Source organism: Tamandua tetradactyla, chromosome 16 (genome assembly GCF_023851605.1).
Source record: "Tamandua tetradactyla isolate mTamTet1 chromosome 16, mTamTet1.pri, whole genome shotgun sequence".
NCBI lineage: Eukaryota > Metazoa > Chordata > Mammalia > Pilosa > Myrmecophagidae > Tamandua > Tamandua tetradactyla.
The window spans coordinates 33,520,146-33,543,210 of NC_135342.1; the positions used below are offsets into that span (position 1 = coordinate 33,520,146).

A 23,065-nucleotide genomic window follows, 5' to 3' on the forward strand; every position below is an offset into this window, starting at 1 on the left:
GAGCAAAGAGCAATTTTAAATTGTTCATAATGGCCATTGTTTGCACGTGTGTAAAGAGGGGATATTTGTTTTCACTGTTGATGGGCGTGTGAAAATATACAGTCTTTTTTGAGAGTAATTTGCAGTTGCTGTTTAATTTTAAACCCTGTGCCCTTTGACCCAACAATTCCACTACTAGTAGAAAACGTTATGAAGTATTTTCAAAGAAGGAGGATGAGCTATATGGAATGATATGGAAGAAACTCTAGAGCACAATGTTTAGTGAGAAAAGCAAGCAGTGGAAAAAAGACATACAGGATGGTCTCATTTATTTTTTTTAATTGCAGAACTAAACTATGTATCTGTATCTTTGTTTATGTTCATACATAGGCATATTCAAGGAAAAATGAGAAGAAAGTTACCCTAATCTGATATAGTGGCTTCCTTTCAGGCTGTAGTAGGATCAGAAGCTGGTGATTAAGGGTAATTTAAGCTTTCTCTTCTATATCTTGCTATATTTTGAATGTCTGAAAAAGAAAACATACATGCATAAGCTGTATAATATTAAAAATAAACCGAGCTTTTTTTCTTGTTTTGCAACTTCATTTTTGGGGGGGGTAGGTGGGTAACTGCTTTATTGAAATACAATTCTCAAGCCATATAATTCATCCATTTAAAGTATGCAAGTCAATGACTTTTTCTTTTTTTTTTTTTTCACATGGGCAGGCACCAGGAATCGAACTCGGGACCTCTAGGCATGGCAGGTGAGCATTCTTGCCTGCTGAGCCACCATGGCCTGCCCCAATTCAATGACTTTTAACTATATTCCCAGAGTTGTGCAACCATTGTCACATTCAATTTTGGAACATTTTCTTCACTACCAGAAGAAATCCTATACTCTTTAACTATCACCCCCCAATTTTCCTGTCGCCCTGTTTCTTGAAAACTACCAACCTATTTTCTTGTCCCTATAGATTTGCCCACTTTCATAAAAATGGAATCACATAATGTGTGATCTTTGTGATGGGCTTTGATTTAGCTTTTTTTTTTTTTTTTTTTTTTTTTTTTTTGGCATGGGGAGGCACCAGGAATTGAACCTGTGTTTCCAGCATGGCAGGCAAGAACTCTGCCTGTTGAGCCACCATGGCCCACTCTGATTTAGTATGTTTTTAAAATTGATCCACGTTGTAGCATGTCTCAGTACTTCATTCCTTTTATGGCTAAATAATAATCCATTGTATGGATATATCACATTTTATTTATTCATTCATTCATTAATGGACATTTGGGCTATTTCCACCTTCCATCTATTGAGAAGACAGCTGCCATGAACATAGGTGTACATGTATTTGAGTAACTGCTTTCAATTCTTTGGAGTACATACCCAAGAGTGGAATTGAAAGGTCATATGGTAATTCTGCTTAACTTTTTGAGGAACTGCAAAATTGCTTTCCAAAGCTGCTGCACCATTTTACATTCCCACTAATAGTATAGGAGGGTTCCAATTTCTCCACCTCTTCATCAACACCTGTTAATATCTTTTTATTATAGTCATCCTATTGTATGTGAAGTGGCATCTCATTGTGGTTTCGATTTGCATTTCCCTGATGACTAATGATGTGAAGCATCTTTTCAGGTACTTATTGGGCATTTATGTATCTTCTTTGGAGAAGCATCTATTCAGATATTCAGAAACTTTGCCCATTTTTAATTGGGTTATGCTTTTCTATTCTTGATTGTATTCTTGATTGATATATTCTTGATCCAAATCCTTTATCAGATATATGACTTGCAAATATTTTACCCTTCTGTGAATTGTATTTTTATTTTATTGATAGTTGTTATTTGAAGCACAAGTTTTTTTTTTTTCATTTTGATGAAGTTCAATTATCTATCTTTATTTTGCTGCTTCTGCTTTTAATGTCATATCTAAGAAACCCTTGTCAAAAATCAATTGAGACATTATCTGTGTTTTAGAACTTCACCTATTCTATGAGACCAAAAGAAGAGAGGTTTATTTTGCCTAGAACCTAAATTTTCTGTAGCACATAATCTAGCTCTACCTGTCTGGATGGATCATTTGCAGAATCCGAATACAGGGAACCCAGAATGGAAATGAAAGTTTGTGATTCTGTATGGCTTAATGTAATGCCCAGATACATCCCAGATCACATTGAGCAGATTCTTTGAAAATATTGGCATAAAAAGAAATTGGAAGCAGGCCACATGGCCATCAACAGATGAATGGATAAACAAAGTTTGGTACGTCCGCAGGAATACTATATTCAGCTGTGAAAAGGAATGAGGTTCTGATACATGCGACAACATAGATGAGCCTTGAAGACATCATGTTGAGTGAAATATCTAAAGGACAGATATTATATGGTTCCACTAACATAAAATAACTAGAATATACAAATTCAGAAACAGAAGGAAAATTATGGCTGTGGGACGTGGGGAATTAATGCAGAATGAGTATAGGGTTTCATTTAGTAATGGGTGGTGGAAATGGTAGCACAATATTGTGAGTGCGATAAATCTCGATGAATTGCATGGGTGGGGGTGGCTGGGAGTAGTTAAGATGGGAAATTTTGTGTTGTGTATGTGGTTCCAACAATTTAAAAAAATAATAATAAAGAGACAATGACAATTAACGCAATACATGACCCTGGACTGAATCTAAAAATGGCACAAAATATGTCCAAAGGGACATTACTGGAGCATATTGCGTTATACCCTGTAAAGTTTATATCAATGTTAAAATTTCTTGAACCTAACAGCTTTACGTAAGGTGGTTGCAGAAGTGAATATCCTTGTTCTTAGGAGATATCCGTGGAAGTATCAAATGTTCCAGGAGCATGATATATAAAGCCTCTCAAATATTTAGAAAATAGAATGATATGACAAATGTGGGAAATGTTAAAAGGTGGTGGATCTGGTTATCTGAATGAGGGTATTATGCAGTTCTGGGTTTTGTATTGATTCTGCCACTTCTTACAAGTTGGAAAGTATTTCAAAATAAAATGTTTAAAAAAAAAAGTATTGGCAAAGTCTCTTGAGGAATGAGAGAAAAAATATGGAACTATTTAACTTTCCCACCGGGGAAACCCCAAAACTATCTCAAACATTACGGACTCTAAAGTCAATAGGCCAAGCCCTTGATCTTGAGGCTTGCTCTGGTGAAGCTTATTTATGTAGCGGAGAAGCTTAGCCTACCTATAGGTATGCTTAAAGGTTACTTCCAGAGGACCTCTTGCATTGCTCAGATGTGGCCGAGCCCAACTCTGCAAGGAAAATCATTACCCTCTACCTTACATGAGACTGACCTCCAGGGGTGAAAGCCTCCCTGGCAAAGTAGGATAGGACTCCCAGGGATGAGCCTGGCCCCGCACCATGGGATCAACAATGCCATTTTGACCAAAAGGGGGGAAAGAAGTGTAACAAATAAGATATCAGTGGCTGAGAAAGTTCAAATAGAGTTGAGAGGCTATTCTGGAGGCTACTCTTATATAAGCTTCAGCTAGATATTGCCACTTTTCATGGTTTGCCAAATTCCAACCCAAAACCATTCCTGCCAACCCTAAAGAACACCTAGGGCTTTATTTGAGATTCTACAAAGGTTCCATGCACTATGATTACTTTCCAGAGACTTACAACCCCCAGATGGGTTCCTAGGCCAGATAATTCCTGAAACCCAGATGGACCAACCTCTCCAGAACATCAACTAGTTCCATCTCCCATCCCATATTATTGAAAGCACTTTCCAACATGAAAAAGTTGGAATGGGCATAGCCGAAATATCCCCAAAGATTGGGAGGAAGATCAAAGGAGAAGGAATTATAACAGAGAAGATAGGATTTAACAATTGAGTATGACTGCTGAATCATTTGATTGATAGTTCTTTTCATCTCCAGTGTCTTGGAGCAGCTAGAAGGTAAAACCTAAAATTGTGGAATCGTAACCCATACCAAACTCTGAAATCTGTTCTACAACTAATTGTTGCAGTGTGCTTTGAAATTTGTTGCTTTTTGGTATATATGTTATTTTTCACAATAAAAAATACTAATTGACCTCAGTTAAATGGGTTTATTTCTTGAATATTTTATTCCATTTATCTATACGTCTCTCTTTATGCCAATACCACGTTGTCTTGTTTACTTTCACTTTGTAGTAAGTTTTGAAATCAGGAAGTGTGAGTTCTCCAATGTTGTTCTTCTTTTTCAAGATTATTTTGGCTTTTCTTGTTTCCCTGAGTTTCTGCATGAATTTTAGGATGAACTTGTCAATTTCTATAAAGAAGCCAACCGACTATTAAAATACCCCCATCTGGGAAACCACAGGTACCTTCTCAACCACTGGGGACTCCGAAGAAGATAGGTCAAACCCTGGATTTTGAGGCTTGCCCTTATAAAACTTATTTCTGTAGGGGAGAAGCTAAGAATACCCATAAGGAGGCCTAAGAGTTGCTTCCAGGAAACCCCTTTGTTGCTCAGACGTGGGCTCTCCTTCTCCCTAAGCCCAACTCTCCAAGGAAAATCACTGTCCTCTCAGGAGTCATCTCCTAAGGATGAATCTGTCCCTGTCACCATGGGATTGACAATGCCTTCTTGACCAGAATGGGAAAAAGAAGTGTAATCAAATAAGGCATCAGTGGCCAAGAGAGATCAGATGGAGTCAAGAGGCTGTTCTGGAGGCTACTCTTATGCAGGCTTCAGTTAGATAGTGCTAATTACCATGATTTGCTACAACCCAATCAGCATCACTCCTGCTGATGCTTAGAAACGCCTAGAGCTGGAGCTGAGACTCCATAAAGGTTTCATGCACTAGGTTTGCCTTCCTGGAACATATAATCCCCAGAGGGCCCCTAAGGACAGATAAATCCTGAAACCCAGAGGGACCAGATTCTCCAGGATTATCAATTAATTACATCCCCTGATTCTTCAGTGTGGACACCCCTTCTCAACATGAAAAGGTCAGAACGAGCATTCCCCAAAGATCCCTATAGATTGGGAAAAGGATTAAAAGAGAAGGAGAAGGTATAACAGAGAAAATGGGATTTGAAGAACAAGGTTGGCTGCTGAATGACTATATTGATATTTCTTCTAGGCTCCAGTGTTTTGGAGCAGCTAGAAGAAAAAAATCTGAGATGATGGAATGGTAGCCCATAATTAACTCTGGGGTCTGTTCTGTAACTACTTGTTGAAGCGTGCTTTGAAACTTATTATTTTTTTCTTTCTTTGCTTTACATATGTGTTATATTATATAATTTCAAAAGGTTTTTTTAAAAAAATAAAGAAAAGAAGCCTGCTGGGGGTCCGATAGGGATTACATTGAATAAAATGAACTTATAGAATGGCAGATATTATTACTGTTGTTGTTATTATTATTATTTTATGGGAAATGTGAACAAAGTAACATTCCACCAAGTGGTTTCAACTTCCAGGAGTTAGTAGATGTCACTTTTCTGTTATCATCCAGATCCTGAATCACTAACGTTCACTCTTTTGTTTCTTATGTACTTTTCAAAACTGATTTCCTTTCCCATGGATCTTGTCTCCTGTCTTTGAAAAACCCTGCAATGACTCTCCATGGTCTTCAAGATAAAGGTCAAATTTCTTGGCATAGCTTATAATACCCTTCAAAGTTGGGCTTCCTCCCTCCTTGTTCATACCAACCCAACTCTCTGTTGTGAGCAGGCCAAACAAATTGCAGTTCCAGAACATAGCAGCACGCTTGTGCTGCCCCACCCTGGCACACGTGATCTCAGCCTGGAATATCCGCCCCTCATTTTGCTGGAAAATACTTACTCATCTTCCAAGACCTGGCTCAGATATCATGTCCACTCTTTTGATGATGACGATGACGACAATAATGACAATGACGAGATGATTTAGTATCAAAATTTAAGCTGTAGGAAGTATATAAAATGCAAAATAAATCTTTGCCCACTGTCAATCTCCAATCACAAGCTTTTGTTTTGTCAATTTTTAGGTATGTTCAAGTTATGTTATTAGTTGCGTATGTATTTATGATGATCACATCTTCATAAGGTATTAAACCTTTTGTCAATATGAAATGTCCCTTTTTTTCCCCAGTAATATTGCTTCTCTTGAAGACTGTTTTACAAATATTATTATAGCCACTCCAGCCTTGCTATACTTCATGTTTATATGATAGGTCTTTTTCTATCCATTACTTTCAACCCCATTCGTGTCTTTATATTTAAAACAGGTTTCTCATAGACAGCATTAATTAGGCCTTGCATATTTATCAATTCTGAAAACCTCTGTCTTTTAATTAGAATACTAGCCCTTTTTAATGATTTATATGATTAGAGTTAGGCTTGTCATTTTACTATTCATTTTCTATTTGTGCCTTCCGTTTTTGTTCTTTGCTTTTTCCTGTACTTCCTTCTTTTGGATTAACTATTTTTTAGGATTCTATTTTAATTTGTCTATTGGTTTTTAAGGTTTACCTCTTTGCTTTAGTTTTTTGGTTATTGCACTAAGGTTACAATATTTTTTTAATTTGTAAATTCATCTAAAGCTGATGAAATGCAATATTTCAGAAATGGGCTGGCTTTTAACAATGGATATTTATTAGCTTACAAGCTTACAGTTTTGAGGTCATGAAAATGTCCATATGAAGCCATGATCAAGATGATATCTTCTTCCTAAAGACAAGGCAGCTGTTGATCTATCACCTGGCAAGGCACATGTCAGTGTCTGCTGGTCTCTCCCTTCTCTTCTGGTTTTCACTGCTACCAGCTTTTGACTTCAGTGGCTTCCTCTCTGTTTCTGCGTGTGTCCTTCCCTCTCAGCTTCTGTTCTTTCTATTTCATCCTCTTATAAAGCAAGAGGATTAAGACCCACCTGGGGCATGCCTCAACTGAAATAATCTAATCAAAAGGTCCCCCCCACAATAGGTTTTAGCCCACAGGAATGGATTAGTTTTAAAAACATGATCTCCTGGAGTCCATAACAGCTTCAAATTATTAGAAATGTATCTCTTTAAGAACGAAGCTGATCTGGTCAGGATTAAGGTAAATCTGAATGCAGGGGTAAGGATGAGATTGTTTGTATATTGAAACTTCACCTACTCTATGAGACCAAAGGAAGAGAGGTTTATTTTGTCAAGAACTTAAATTTTCTGTAACACATAATCTTACCCAACCTGTTTGGATAGATCATTTAAACAGCCCAAACACAGGGAGCCCAGAATGGAAATGAGGGCTTGTCATTCTGTGTGGCTTAATTTAAGGCCTGGATAAATCCCAGAGTATGTTCAGCAGATAATTAAAAAGTATTGGCAAAGTCTCTTGAAGGATGGGAGAAAAAATATGGAACTATTAAACTTTCCCACCAGGAAAATCCCTGATACTGTCTCAAACATTAGGGATTCCCAAATCAACAGGAGCTCTTATGAAGCTTTTTTCTGTAGTGGAGAAGCTAAAGCTACCCATAGTTATGCATAAGTGTTACTTCTAGAAAACCTCTTCTGTGCTCAGATATGGTCTCTCTCTCTCTCTCTCTCTCTCTCTCTCTCTCTCTCAGCACAACTCTGCAAAGAAAATCATTACCTTACCCCTATGTGGGACATGGCATCCAGGGGTGAAAGTCTCCCTGGCAACATGGGAGATGACTCCCAGGGATGAGCCTGGACCTGGCACCGTGGAATCAACAACACCCTCCTGACCAAAAGAGGGAAAGAAAATGTAACAATATAAGGTATCAGTGGCTAAAAGAGTCCAAATAGAGTCGAGACTATTCTGGAGGCTGCTCTTATGCAAGCTTCAGCTAGATATTGCTAATTACCATGGTTTGCCAAACCCCAACTGAAACCATTCCTGTTAACGCTAAAGAGCACTAGGGATCTATCTGTGATTCTACAAAAGTTTCACAAACTAAGATTACTTTAAGGAAACCTAGAACCTTCAGATGGGTTCCTAGGCCAGATAAGTCCTGAAACCCAGAGGGACCAGCCTCTCCAGAACATCCACTAGTTCCGTCCTCCTATTCCATATTGTCAACACCCCTTTTCAACATGAGAAAGTTAGAATGGGCATGGCTCAAATACCCCAACAGATTGGGAGAAGGATCAAGAAGAAGGAGGAGTTATAAAAGAGAAGATAGGATTTAACAAATGACTGCTGAATCACTATATTGATATTTCTTTTAGTGTCCACTGTCTTGGAGCAGTTAGAAGGAAAAACCTGAAATTGTGGAACTGTAACCCACACCAAACTTTGAAATCTGTTCTATAAACATTTGTTACAGTGCACTTTGAAACTTCTTGCTTTTTTCTTATATATGGTATATTTCACAATTTAAAAATATTTAATATATATATAATATATATATTTAACATTTCAGTCTGCTTAGAGCTGATAACGTGCCACTTCACGTAACACAGAATTCTTACAAGCATGAGGTTCATTTACATCCCAGTCCTTTAGCTACTGTTACCATAATGATTACATCCAAATATATTATAAAACCCACAACACCATGCTATAATCCTTGCTTTAAACAGTTATTTGCATTTTTAAGAAAGTAAGAGAACAAAAATAGTCATATATTTATTCACATATTCACCATTTCTGATGACCTTCATTTCATCTTAGATCTGAGTTTCCATCTGGTTTCATTTCCCTTCAGCCTGAAAACCTTCGTTCACATTTCTTATAGTGCGTGTCTGCTACCAATAGATTCTCTTGTTGGTTTTTTTTTAGTCTGAAATTATCTTTATTTACTTTATTCTTGAAGGGTATATTAACTGGATATAGGTTTCTGGGTTGTCAGTTTTGTTCAGTATTTTAAAGATGTCATTCTACTTTCTCCCAGTCCCCAATGTTCCTGACATAAATCACAAGTCATTTGAATCTTTGCACCCCTGTTTGCCAATATGTCATTTTTCTCTGGCTACTTTCAAGACATTCGTTTTATTCAGCATTCAGCAGTTTGACTATCAATTCCCTAGGAATGTTGTTGTTGCTGTTTCTCCATTTGAGGAGTCGCTGAGCTTTCCAAATCTGTAAATTGACGCCTTCCCCAAATTAGGCCACTATTTCTTTAAACATTTGCCGGTCCCCTTTTCTCTCTCCTCTCCTTCTAAGGGCCAAATACATGTATATTAGACCTTTTGGATATTTCCCCACATGTCCTGAGGCAATGTTCAATTTTGTTTTGTTTTAGGCTATATTTTTAATATAAATGTTCTTCAGAATAGATCATTTCTATTTATTTTCCTCAATTCCCCTGACTCGTGTCAGTGGAAAGCCTCCAGTGAATCTTTTATTTCCAATATTGAGTTTTTCATTTCCAGAAATTTCCCTTTGGCTATTTTTTCATAGTTTCCATTCTGCTGAAATTTTCTATTCTTCTCTTTGTTGAAACATATTTCCTTTCTGTCCTTAAGCGTACTTCCAATAGCCACTTTTAAAGCCTTGTCTGCTAAATCTAGTTTCTGGATTATCTTGGAGTTGGTCTCCACTGGTTGTCCTTCCCTTAGAATGGGTCATGTTTTCCTGATTCTGAGTTATGTCAGGGAATTCCAGTTGTGTTGTCAACATTATGAATGCTATATTGCAGAGGTTCTGAATTCTGTTATGTAATTCGGAGGAGTATTGATAAATTTTTTAGCATACAGTTAACTCGGCGATACCTAAACCATAAACTCTGCCCCTCTGTGATGGGTGGCAACTCAAATTTAAGTTCAGTCCTTTTTGCCTTAACTGGCTGCTTAGTACTTTCCTATGCATGCATGGTTCGGAGGTCAACTAGAGATTTGGGCAGCGTTTATGTACAGAATTTAAGACCTTCCCCTCCTTTCTTAGATTCCCCTCCTCACATTCCAGGGACTGGGTGCTTTGAACAGCATCCTGTGGTTCAAGTCAAGATTGGAGGCTTTTCTGTAGGAATTTTGCTTGCCTTCTCCCCCACCCCAGGCTGCTCTCAGGCTAAAATACATGTTAAATAGTAAAGAAACTTACTCTGTGCTGTCCCCATCTTCCAAGTGTCAGCGCCCCTCCAGCTCTACCTGCTTTTGTTCACCCTCCAATGCCTTCAGGTGGTTGGTTTTTAGATTGTGCAAGTTTATAGTTGCTATCCCTGGGAGAGTGTGACATTAGGAGCTGATTTGGCCATGACCAGAGGCAAACCTTTCTTTTTCCTCTTTTGAGTCAAATCTCAATAAAATGGTGATGGGCACCAAGCTTTGAGCTCAAAGAGCAATGTCTGTTTATGAGGGTCACTTATTCCTTTTTTTTTTTTTTTTTTGCTTGGGCAGCCAATGGGAATGGAAACCAGGTCTCCAGCATGGCAGGTGAGAACTCTGCCTGCTGAGCCACCGTGGCCTGCCCTGATTACCTTTTTATGTTAACGAGATAATGCCCTCTTAGAAAGGATGGTGTGCTGAGGGTTTTATAATTGGTCTGTGAATCAGTGAGGACTGACAAATGACAGAAATCCATCTTGTAAAAGCAAAGCTCAATGAAAAGAAGAATTCATTGGTTTATAATCTGGATAAGCCAAAACTGGAGTAACAGTCAGGTAAACCTGGATCCAGAGCTCATTTCTTGGCTCTGTTGCCTCCAAATGCTACCTGTATACAAGTAGATGGACTTTCCACGTGGCAGGGGATAAGGCTCTCTTCAGACCCAAACTCACGTCCTCCTGCTTAGCAACCCCAGTGGGAGAGGGCGTGGCTGCCTCCAACATCTCTCTCTGATTGGCCTTGCCTTGGTCACATGCCCACCCCAAGACCAATCCTTTTAGATAAGTAGCTTGAGGGACAACAGCTGGCACCACCATGGTCAAAATCCGCTCTTACGTCCAGGCAGGTGGTGCTCCATGATTGACAGTTCTCCTGACTTTTATGGACTATTTCCTCATATGAAATAGGAACATTATGTGGAAAAAACAAATTCTGACAGCAGAATGAAATCTTTACAAGAATTCTAAAGGATAGCCCTGCACCTATTTGATTAAAAGGAAAATGCTACTTCCATTTGGCTATTGTACAGAGAAGCGTGTCCTGGAAATACATTGACTATTAATAGGCTTGACTACATTAACTTACACATTTAGAGAATCAAAACTATGAAAAGTTTCTTTGATTTTATATTCTTTTCTTTTACCAATAATAAAGGAAAAAGTTCAATGCAGTAAACATAGTAGAAATTAGAAAGTATGGAAATTAAATTGCCCATCTGTACCCATACAATAGCAACAATAAAGTGATTATATTAATGCAATAAAGGACCCTTCACCATCTCAGCCATTTTATCAAAATGATTTCTTGGGGTGGTGATGGTGGCTGTGGCCATCTAGAGCTGTGCAGGGACTCTCCACCTCCTCTCCTCGGACTTGCCTCTCCTCCACCCTTGCCCCAACCAGCCTCCATTATGGCCACAGGCAGCCCCAGTGTCATGATTAGTGATGGTGAAGCAGGTTGTGACCTAAATTTAGTTTGTAAACCCAATCATTATGCTAAAGATGTGGATAGTATATTTATTCCTCATGGATTAATTGTAGCCAGAGTCACACGGTTTGCTCCAGATGTGGTGAAGGAGATGGGAGACCATCACACTGTAATCCTCCATCTGCTCCAGGGGGGCTATGCATTCTTTACTGACTTACAGGATTACATCAAAGCACTGAACAAAAATAGCAATCGATCCATTCCTCGGACTGTAGAGTTTATAGACTAAAGGGCTACTGTAGCGACCAGTCAAGAGGGGACATAAAGGTAATCGGTGGAGGTGATCTCTCAACTTTAATGGGAAAGAATGTCTTGATGGTGGGAGATATAATTGACACTGGCAAAACAATGCAAGCCTTGCTTTCCTTGTTCAAAGGGTATAATTCACTTTTTTTAAAAATTTGTTTGTTTTATTTTTTGATATTTTTATTAATAAAATGACATAAAAACATACAAACATTCTTAACATACAAATGATCCATACATGTTATACAATCAATGGCTCACGATATCATCACAGAGTTGTGTATTCATCCCCATGATCATTTTTTAGAACATGTGCATCACTCCAGAAAAAGAAATTAAAAAATAAAAAAAAAAACTCATATATACCATACCGCTTACCCCTCCCTCTCATTAACTACTAGTATTTCCATCTACCCAATTTATTTTAACCTTTGTTTCCCCTATTATTTGTTTATTTCTGATCCATATTTTTTACTCATCTGTCCATACCCTAGTTAAAAGGAGCATCAGACACAAGGTTTTCACAATCACATAATCACATTGTAAAACCTGTATCATTGTATAATCATTTGCAAGAAACAAGGCTACTGGAACGCAACTCTACAGTTCAGGTACTTCCCTCTAGCCTCTCTAATACACCATAAACTAAAAAGGTGATATCTGTATAATGTGTAAGAATAACCTCCAGGATAACCTCTCGACTCTGTTCAAAATCTCTCAGCCACGGACACTTTGTTTTGTCTCATTTCTTTCTTCCTCCTTTTGGTCAAGAAGGTTTTCTCAATCCCTTGATGCCAGGTTCCGTCTCATCCCGGGATTTCTGTCCCACGTTACCAGGGATGTTTACACCCCTGGGAGTCATGTCCCACGTAGACGGGGAGAGTATAATCCACTTTAACTGGTGTTGGACATAGATGAGACTTTGTTGGATTTGAAATTCCAGACAAGTCTGTTGTCAGATATGCCCTTGCCTATAATGAATACTTTAGGGGGTTGACTCCTTTGTGTGTCTTTAGTGAAATTGGAGAAGCAAAACACAAAGCCTGAGATGAGAGCTCAAGTCAATCAATAGAGTTTGGCAATATCCGGCACCCCATTGACGTCAACGGTAAAATTATTAAATGTTCTAGCTCTGTGACATCTGCCTAGTAAAGCTTGTGCATGTAAGAATTTTATGTTTTGTGAGTAAAAAATGTGGATAAAAATAAATAAATAATAGTGGGAACAAATGTTTAAATAAATTGGTAGATGGAAATACCAGTGGTCAATGAGAGGGAGGAGTAAGCAGTATGGTATGTATGAGTTTTTTCTTTTTATTTCTTTTTCTGGAGTGATGCAAATGTTTTAAAGAAATGATTGTGATCATCACAAGTATGTGATGATATCGTGAGTCACTGATTGTACACCAAGTATGGAATGTTCATATGTTAAGAGTGTTCGTGTTTGTGTGTTGCTTTTTGTCAATAAAAATATTTTTTAAAAAAGAGTTTTATCTGTTCTGTATATTAAAAATGTCATTTGCTGCAATGTGAACATTTATTTGTCCTATGAGCCTATAGACTATCAGTTCACTTTGGATGGATTGTTGCTTCACTTGTGAATGGAAAATCTCTTAAACCACAGCACTGTTGAATGAAAATATATCTGTGAGAAACATTTAAAGAGCAGATACCTTAGTTTTTCAATTGGCATTTTAATTTTTGTATATTCATGAAAGAAAAAAAAAGGTTGAATATTGTTAATTATACCGCCATGTGTTTGGAAAAGTAATAAAGCATTCAGCTTTCGTATCATTGGCAGAGATTTTTATCCCACCCAGGGCTGTGTGTCCTGGAATTCCTTTAGGAGAGTTTCAATAGCATTAACTGAATTTTCACACTTGTTCTGGTGAATCTTTGTCAATGGTTTCTTTTAAATATAAATAAATAAATTCTAAAAAACTTTAAGACTCTTAAAATTTTTCACTGTAAAAATCCTTAAAATAAAGACTGTCTCTTTAAAAGAAAAAAATGATGGTTTGGGGGAATGGTTAGTCAAGCCCTTTCAAGTTTAGAAAAGGCTTTAAGAAAAATGGCGCTGAAGAAGAAATGAACATCAGGAAAATTTAGGAAGTGTTTCCTTATGTCCAATTCAGTTCCAACATATGTCAGCACCTGCCTTGGGCGTGATTGTGAGACATGTGAATAGGCTGGCAATGGATTTAGTACTTAGAACACAATGCAGTAATCCACCCGTGAATCTTAGAACAACAAAGGCATTCTGACTGTGTGCCCCAGACCGGAAAGTCCTTCCAAGGCATCCCAACATACGGCTGTTTGAGACCAGCTTGGACACACCTAGGGGCCAGGTGCTCTCAGCCCATGAAGTGAGTGCCAAGAGAAGGGTCTCCAAGTTGCCTGAGAAAGTCCACAAAGTATTTTGAATCAGGGCCTTTTGCTGGAAGAGGGTCCAGTTGCCTCAGGGCCTTTGCACTTGCTCTCCCCTTTCTTGGAACACTCTTCCCTCAGTTCTCAGAATGCTGGGCCCCTCCTTTTCTGGGTCATTGCTCCAGTGTTATTCCTCAGAGAGGCCCTCCCTGATGACCCAATGCAAAGGGGCCACCTCCCTACCAGTCACTTTCAGTAAAACTATCCGTTGTCATCACACCCCTGAATATCTGAACTGATGGATGCAGCTGTTTGCATGTTATTGCCTACCTCCTCCCCACCCAAAATATAGGCTCTGTGTGAGCACAGACATTGTCAGCTTCTGCAGTGCTGGCTACACAGTCGGAAACCATGGGATATTTGTTGATTGAATTCTAAAAGAGTCTCTGCCCGCAAAGAAAGGAAAAGGATATGACCAGTTGGTCTAGTTGTTAAAGGGATTTTGATGTTTATCCTTTACAATAAGAAATGTTCTATCACCCCACATGAGTCTTATTTTATTTTCTTGCTGGGAGAGTTAGTCCTGAAGATTCATGTGAGTGCTATTAATGGCTTTTAAAATCTATGCCTCACAACAAAGGAAGATGTCTTTATTATCCCCATTTTACAGATGAAGAAACTGAGCAAGAGAAGTGAAGTCGCTGGCCAAAGTCACCATGTATGGGTGGCATTCAATCTGGTTGCTGCCTCCACAGTCTGTTTTCTTTCTTAACCTGGCTTTGAGAAATGACAAGTAAATGCCCAGACTAAGGCTACAACTGGATGAGAAGGTGGCAGGAGTCATCTGTGACTTTGACCTTTTGCCAGGTCCCCGTTAGTCATCCAAGACCCAGGCTTATCCCAGAGGGACCTAACAAAGAGAATCCACGCTAACTAGTTAAAGAGGAAGCAAACGTACTGGAGACTGTTGGGGAGTTGACAGCACCTCTAGGAGGCAGAGGACCCAGTTTGGAGGCTGGGCGGCCAGCTGCAATGCCCGCACCACCCCAGACGCTGGCTGTTTCTTGGCCGCCCTCGCCAGAGAGGAATCTGGCAGTGCCTGCTCCTTCCATCTCTCCCTCAAGCCCGGACAGCTCCTACCGGAATGCATGCGTGTTGTGGAAACCTCTCTCCCATCCCTCACCCCAGCTGCGAAGGAGGCTGGGAGACAGCGCTTCCGGTTTCTGCTTGGGTGTGTGGGACCCCTCAGGTAGGTCATCCTCAGACTCTGCAGTGCTGGGCAACCAAAGGATCAATTAACGTCCACCCAGTGTGCACGTTCCATACCCCTGAGCCACAGGGCAGATTCCGTGCGACCTGCTTGTCTTGCAATAATTTCCCCCAGAAAAGTAAGAGGCCAGAGCAACCCCTTGCTGACTAACTGCGCATTTCCTTCATTCAGAGAAAAGCCAAACTCTGTCAGCAGATGGTTTTATGGGAGAGTGACTCATATGGGTTTTTGTTTAACTGTTATTGCACCTTGACATAGATTTAAAAAAAAAAATTGCATTTGGAACATCAGTGAGATTTTCCAATAAATTCTAATACGATGTTGAATGTCAAGATGTATTTCTTAAAACTTTAAATTTGTAGGGTGCCATGTCCGTTGGTTGGCTACCTAGACAAGGATTTGTAGCAGTGCTCGCTGGTTCCCAGGACCTGCTTTGGGTTCTGGGCCACTGGGGGGTTATCTGGTGAAGAGGGAGTGTCTGGAGCGCTTACTGGTGCTTTCTGAGTGACCTTTGGAATTTTGACTGAAAATGGTAGGGAAGGGAAGGGACCAGTTGGAGGGGTAGAAGTGGATGACACTGCCCCAGCCTCAGTCCCTGAACTGTTAAATCAACATGGGGCAGGAACCTCCATGCCTGGGGGAAATGGGCTCGTGTTGTCTAGAACATACAACACACATTTCTGGAAGGTCTCCAGTGAAAGTAAAGGATTGTTTAGGCTTTTATAGTCCATATAGTTCTGTTCAAGTATATAAAAACTAAACTACATCCCTTTCTCATTACCACATTGTCTAGTGTTTCCTGGATATATATAGCAATCGTATGTTTTGGATTTCATGTTACATAATTACTGTTTAATTAGTTTATATATCTGAATTTGTAATAAACATTTCTCACCCCTATTTGCAAGTTCAGCTCCTCACAGATCCCCTTCGATGCACTTCCAGACACAGTCTACTCATAGAGAAGCATACGTGTAGCCCTCCCCTTCTATTTACATAAATGGAAAGCATGTTATACACGCTAATTGTGTGTGTTTCATATCATCATATGACAGCGCTCTTTTCATACTCATTCATACAAACTTTCTTCCTCCTTTTTAACAGGGACACAGAGGATTTTTATCCAGTGGTCTTGAAGTTGTTTAATCAGTCTTCTATTAATAGGCAGACATTTGGTTGTTTCCAGGCTCTTGCAGTTATTAATAATACGCTGGTCAATACCCTTTAAGTACCTCTTTGTGTGCTTATGTGAGCTTATGCACTAAGTTTCTGCAAGTGGAATTGCAAAGTGAACGACAAATAACACTTTGAAATTAGATAGGTATTGCTAAATTGTTTCCCAAAGAGGTTGTATCAATATATAATCCTAGGGTGTGCCCAACCCATCAGTACAGCACAAGATCAAATGTTTTCATCTTTATCTGTCCAACTGGCATCGTTTTAATTTGTATATCTCTTATTCAGAGTATCAACACTTTAAAACACGTTTAAAATCCACTGGCATTTAATTTTTTTTAAAGTAAATTCTCTGTTTTGCTCATCTTTCCTCTATTATTTATAACTTTTTGTAATTCACTTTCATATTGATTTGGAGACAGCCATCATATACAAATAAATGAGATTGTGTTCTTGTAAAATAAACATGAGCTATTAAATGTAGAACTGTATATCATTAAGTGTCTATATCCTTTTACCAGTTTTCATATGAGCAAATTCACAAATTAGAAACCAACCAATTCTTAGAGCATGTTTTCAGACATTTTTATTTGAAAAATATGGCCAATGAAAAGCATTTTGAAGTTATTTACAAAATTATTCAACCCATTGTGGCATTACATATTTGTAGAATAAATTAAGGTGGCTTAAAAATTTCATAGTTTGGAAAACTATCAAATCATAAAACTATAAAATAAGGTGACAGAATATTTCATGATTTATAAAGTTATAAAAGTAATAAATGTATACTCATTCATTTAAAAACTCCACTATTCATTAGCATATAAAGTAAAAAGTGCAAATTGTCCTGTTTCCTACTATTAACAGATGGAACCACTGTTAACAGCTGGTTTTGGATTCCTCTCGGTGGCTTTCTATACACCAAGAAATACATATTTAAAGAATTTTTTTTTTTACAAAAAGTGGAAGCAATATCTGTCCTGCAACTTGTTGTTTTCTTAGTTAGGACTTTATGGTGGGTGGTAACCTTTGCCAGTCGCATGGCCATCTGAAAGCTGACATGGTGACAGAAACCATATTAGGGCCTGACAATGGCTCCCTTCCCAAAGAATCAAGCCCCAACCAACCGGCTAGAACAGATACAGTTTGGGGGAGCATCTAAAGTAACCCATTGGGTGCACCTCATTTCTTCTATAGCTGCCATGTCTGCATTTTAGGGGACTGTGTTGAGGGGCTTAGATTTGGGGGAACTGAGCATGATCACAAGGAAAGAGGACTACACTCAGCCTTCATGCAACTGGTCTTTAAAAACTCTTGTTTTAATTTTCAAGATTTGGCTTTCCACCTTCTTTAGGTTTCTTCCCTCACTGCCTTCCTCCTTCTCACTTTCTTTTTATCTTTCTCCTCCTTCCTTCCTTCTTCTCTCCCTCCCTCCCTTCCTCCTCCCCTTCCTTCCTTCCTCTCTATCTGTTTTTAAAGATGCATTTGGAATGCAGAAGAAGAAGGAATAGGGTCAGAATGGTGGTGGCCAGGACTGAGCTCCAAGGATCCCTACCCAGTCCCTTGACTAGAGAGTTCTGTCAACTCTACCTGCAGGAGAAGCCCCTGCCTCCCACTTGAGCCTGTTCAAAGGCAAGCAAGCTTTCCCAAGTGGATCTGTGTCTGGCCACACCTAAGGACTAATTTGGCTCTCTTGGGACACTCTCCAGCAGTAGCCTACAGATAGGGGATGCTCTAAAGCCAAGGTGGCAGGAGCACATCAGAGCTGCCTCAAGGGGCTGAACAGTTTGTGCACAAAGGAGCCCCTCTCAGGAGGCCTCCACTCCACAAGTCTTGCATCCTGGCCAAGCTGCATCTCCCCAGAGAAGGGGGTGATTTTCAGCTGGGCAGCCAAGCCAAGTGCCAGGAAGCCACATCTGCCCGAATTAGCTCTCCAGAACCTGGCAGTCTCGACCAGAACAGCTTCCGAAAGCCCTGGATTATGCCTGCTCTGGGAAGCCTTGACCCAAGGGGGTATGGTCTTCCCTGCCATCCTATGGGGCCACCCCAAAGATCTGGGATCAAGCTGAGTTCTGGAAGGGTGGGTGGCCAGGTAGTAATTTTCTCCAACAGAATCCATTCTGTGTACAATCAGTAAATATTTAAGCCTCTTCCATGGGTCAAGGCCTGCTCTAGCTCTGGAAATACAGCAGAACAGGACAGACAAGGTCCCTGCCTTTGTGGGGCTGACATCCTAGCGGGGGTGAGGGGCTAGAGACTGTTGCAGTGATTCAGGGGAGAGAGCACGGTGGGGCTGCGGCAAGATGGAATGCAAGGACGAACTGGGAGCGTATGGTTTGAGATTGTTGCTGACCTTCGTGTCCTCCAATAGAAGCAGGGCCAGGAGGCCTCCTGCTTGCACTGGATGAGAACTGACCAGCCCAGGGCCTGGAGTGGCCCCAGTGCCACCCTTAGACAGGTCCCCACATTAAAGGGCCTCACTCAGGGCCTCTGCTGCCCACTCCCTCCTCTCAGTGCTAGCTGAGGAATCCCCGGGGTCTAGGTGGGCCCCTTTACCAGGGTGCTTGCTGTGAGCATGCCCCTAACCCAGGGGTGCCCATTTCCAGAGGTATGAACAGAGTTGGAGCCCTTAGACTGGGAATCTACACATGCCTGATGGAGGATCCTTGTGGTGGGGGGGCTGGAGCAGGGAGTGGGAAGAGTAGGAGGGAAGCTAGCTCTCCCCCCACCGTGATCCAGGGCCAAGTTCTAAACTTAAATCTGGCCTTCTAGGACATGATGAAGATATCTTCGTCAAGGCAGGAAGCTAAACATATTTTATTTAACAGTTTCTTAGTTTGATTGGTAACTTTTAATATTTAAACAGATGGTGTGTGGGCTGCCACTTGTACTCTTGTCCCAGAGCCCAAAAAATGTGCAGGCCAGGCCTGCCCACAGCTACCGCATGCAGGGCTTCTCATGCCGTAGACGGGGAGTTCTGGGCTCCATCATCTAACGAAGGCGTTTGCCACCTACTGAGACTAATAGGCTTTTCCCATTTTGCTAAACGAAATTAAGACGGTGGATAGGATTTTCTGACTTTCAAATTTTGACTCTATTTCCTTTTGCTGAAATCTTTGGCATCCGTCACTACTTCTCCGCTAACAGTTGCAAGCATGTAAAATAACCAAACAAGAACAATAGCCACCACAAAAGAAGCCACAAGTACATCATATAGATGTATTATATTAACAGAAAGCTGGAAACCGTGGATTCTCGTGATTTTGACGGCATGGGTTTTTTGCAAGCACTCATGGTTGTGATTTCATATAGCAGGCATACAATATTGTCCTTTTGCACCCAGTTCGATCATGTTTAGCTCATGAGGATGGGCTTAATTGTGCTTCACAATATTCTGCAAAGAGCATCACAATTTCCAGGTGCTTTGCCTTAGAGCCCTTGGAATAAGCCTTGGAACAGTGCCCTAATACACTGCAATAGAACCTCAGAATTGTGTTTGTGGAGAGCCTAAAAGGGTGAGGAATAAGACAACCAGTGTTTTATTTATCAAGCAAACAGCTACAGTGTGCCAGGAACTGGCCTCCACACATACATTCTCCCTGATCCTTTCGATGACCCTAAAATGAAATTATTGTCCCTGATTTACAGAGAAGAAAATGGAGGCTCAGTGAAATTCACGTAACTTGCCAAAGGTCATCAAGCTAGTAAATGATGAAGCAGGGGTTTTAACCCAGTCTGAGGAACCTCCCCCCCCCCCCAAACCACTGGGCCTCCTGGAGAGATAGGATATGTAAGCTAAAGTGTGATAAGAAAGGCTTCTCCAAGGGTAGGGAGGCTCTTGATAAGAAACACTGGTTTTGTGGCTGATTGTCCATTGGGCCCACACTCTTTAACCATCAATACCTAAAACATTAAGTCAATTAGAAGATAACTCATTTGCAAATGCATTTATGTAAAAATTAACAGTTTGTTTGGCCTAAGCTTTAGAAAGGTCTTGGAGTGTATTCTATTGAATCATTGAAACTGTGCCTGAAAATCATAGCTTTTGGCCCTTATCTTATCTTGATTAGTCATGCTTTGGAGTGATGCATCTTACATCCACACTTTAGCTTAAGATAAAGTTAGAAAACTAAATTGGAAGGGTTAGTTCCGTTTTTGTTCTTTGGAATCTGATCAGTTTTCAAACTATGTACTAATTCTCTTGTGTGCATTGGACTAGGAAGGGTGAGTCAAAACAAAAATTTCCAAGGGCCTTGTTGATCTCCTCAAACTAGTTAAGAGTTTTTCGGGACTCTGAAACAAGGCCTCATCCAGGAATACCCAGAACTCAGGACATACTTTGCAGAGCCGACTCCTGCTCACCCTCTCCTTACCTGGCCTGTCCACAACCTGGCCTGCCCTCCACCAGCAGGGGAGCTGTCAGCAGCACAATTCACACCTATCAAATGCATTGTCATTTCTGTTGCTGATTTTCTCCTTCGTAAAAAGTAAAACCATTCGTTTCCTCATGCCTGTCCATGCAAAAAAAAAAAGTAAAGCCAGAGCTTGTTCAGGTATATTCCAGTTGCTGACTGCAGAGTCTATCAGGCTGCCCCCCACCCACATACCCCCTTCTGTGCCTCCCATAGAAAGTGGCTCCCCCACCCCTGGGGCCTCCCCAGCTTCTTCCCGAGCTTGGGCAGCTCTGGGACACCACTACCTCAGGCCCCTGGGTACCCCCTCACCTCTGAGCATCTGGCCAGCCCGCTCTGGCACCCACCATTGACCTTCTGAACCGCTTCCTCCTTGTGCCAAGACATTCCCTTAGACCTCAAGGAAAGACTAGAATCTGGCAAGTGGATGTTGGCCGCTGTTTCTAGGCCATGGCCCTCTCCTCCAAAAGCACAAAAAAGGAAGGCAGGTGTCCTCCCCTTTTCCCTGCATTCCATATGTATCAGACCCCACCTGAACCCCATATCCTGCCAGCTCTTCCCTCCATCCCTGACAGGGGGCTTCAGCTCACACCTCCATCCTTTGGCTCTGATGAAGTCTCCCCTTTCCACTCCCTGTCAGAGTGGCCTTTTAGGAACCCAAATCAGACCAGGGCACTCCCCTGCTAAAAACTGGTGGAGGAAAGCCTGTGAGACAGGGTCCAAACTCCTTCACCTGGAGTCATCAACACAGCTGTCTGAGATCCAGGCTTATCTCGGCCACCCTTCCCCCTTCACCCCCCTCCCACACACACACACACACACACAAGCGCCCCACACTCCAACTGCCCAAAGAGCTTGTCCTTTGTTACCAAGCCACACCATGCACTAGCAGTCCCTCCACCTTTGCACCTGCCCTTCCCTCCTCCCTTATCCTTCCAGCAAATTCCCGCTCATCCTTCAAGGTGCAGCACAAAGGCCCACTGCCACATGATCCCCAGACAAAGTTAGCCACCACCTCCTCCAGAGCTCCACATTCCCCAGGGTAGAAGGTGCTCTTATCACAGCACATCCTTTAATCCCCCTTGTGTCTCAGAGTGCTGCCCCAGTGCAGGGCCCTTAGATGTTGGATGCATAAATGATGAATACCTCGCCATTCCTGGGCTCTTCCAGTGTCACCTCCCCTGTAAACTCTTCTCTCCTATCACACTGTGAGCTGGGGGTGGGGGTGGGAGAGGTAGGGAGAGGACCACCTCTCATATGGATGCTCAGCCCCTCGTGCAGGGCAGGCCTTAACAGGACGTTCTGGTCCAGTTGGAGGAGATGCTGCCAGCTGGAGTGGGAGCCCCAGCCACACCTCTCTCACCTGCACGGACTCACTGGAGCCTGGACAAGTCTCTGTCCTCCTGCTCCCCCAGCTCTGGAACTCTCTTCAATTTCTTCCAGTTCTGGAAGGATAAATTCCTGCTGCCTGCACAGGACACAACAACTCTGTGGATGAGGTGGTGGCATCACCTCCCTCTGCGCCACCCACTGTCCTTCTTTTGTGGTTGTTATTGAGTTCCTGCTCTGGGAGAAGTCATGAGCCCTGCAGAATAAAGGAAAATCCCACTCCGTGTTTTCAGATTCTCTCCAGGTCTGCAGAAAGGTACTATGTCAAAATGGGTCTTGCACCTGACTCAGAGGGCAGCAACTCGGCTCCCCCCAGGTTAGATATTTAGTGTCTTTTTTACACCCTCAATTGCAAAGCTTTCAAGCTCAAGATATCTTAGTTTGTGAGCTTTAGACCCTAAATGAAGCAGTTGGGCCATTACTCAGTGGGAATATATTGAATAGAAAATGATTAAAGCGCAGTGCGTGTTCGCCAGCCGAAGTCGCGTCTTTTTTGTGACCAGTGGAAGTGCGGGCCTCCCCCGCCGCGTTTTTGCGCTGCACCAGCTGAAGGGTTCCCGGGGCAGGTCGGGGCGCCTTCTTGGGCCTTGAAAAGCCGCTATCTGATCTGGGATGGGGCCTTAACTTGAGCGGCCCCGAGATGCGCAGGCAGGCGCACCTTAAACCAGCACCCAGGTGACGCCGTGCTTCAGCCCAAGAAGCCGCGAGGCGCGGTGCAGGATTGACTCGGCCGGCCCACGAGCCCC

The 23,065-nt window shown here is 41.4% G+C and overlaps 1 long non-coding RNA gene and 1 pseudogene across 1 annotated transcript; one reads left to right on the top strand and one right to left on the bottom strand.

Annotated features, from left to right (window-relative positions):
- Positions 1–353: 353 nt before the first annotated feature.
- LOC143660251 (uncharacterized) lies at positions 354–9,502 on the bottom strand. Its single transcript, XR_013163893.1, has 3 exons — positions 8,574–9,502; positions 5,787–5,887; positions 354–506 (listed from the first exon to the last, which is right to left on the bottom strand). It is a non-coding gene; the product is annotated as an uncharacterized LOC143660251 (long non-coding RNA).
- A 1,881-nt stretch (positions 9,503–11,383) lies between these two features.
- Positions 11,384–12,753, top strand: LOC143660252 (hypoxanthine-guanine phosphoribosyltransferase-like; annotated as a pseudogene).
- The last annotated feature ends 10,312 nt before the right edge of the window (positions 12,754–23,065 follow it).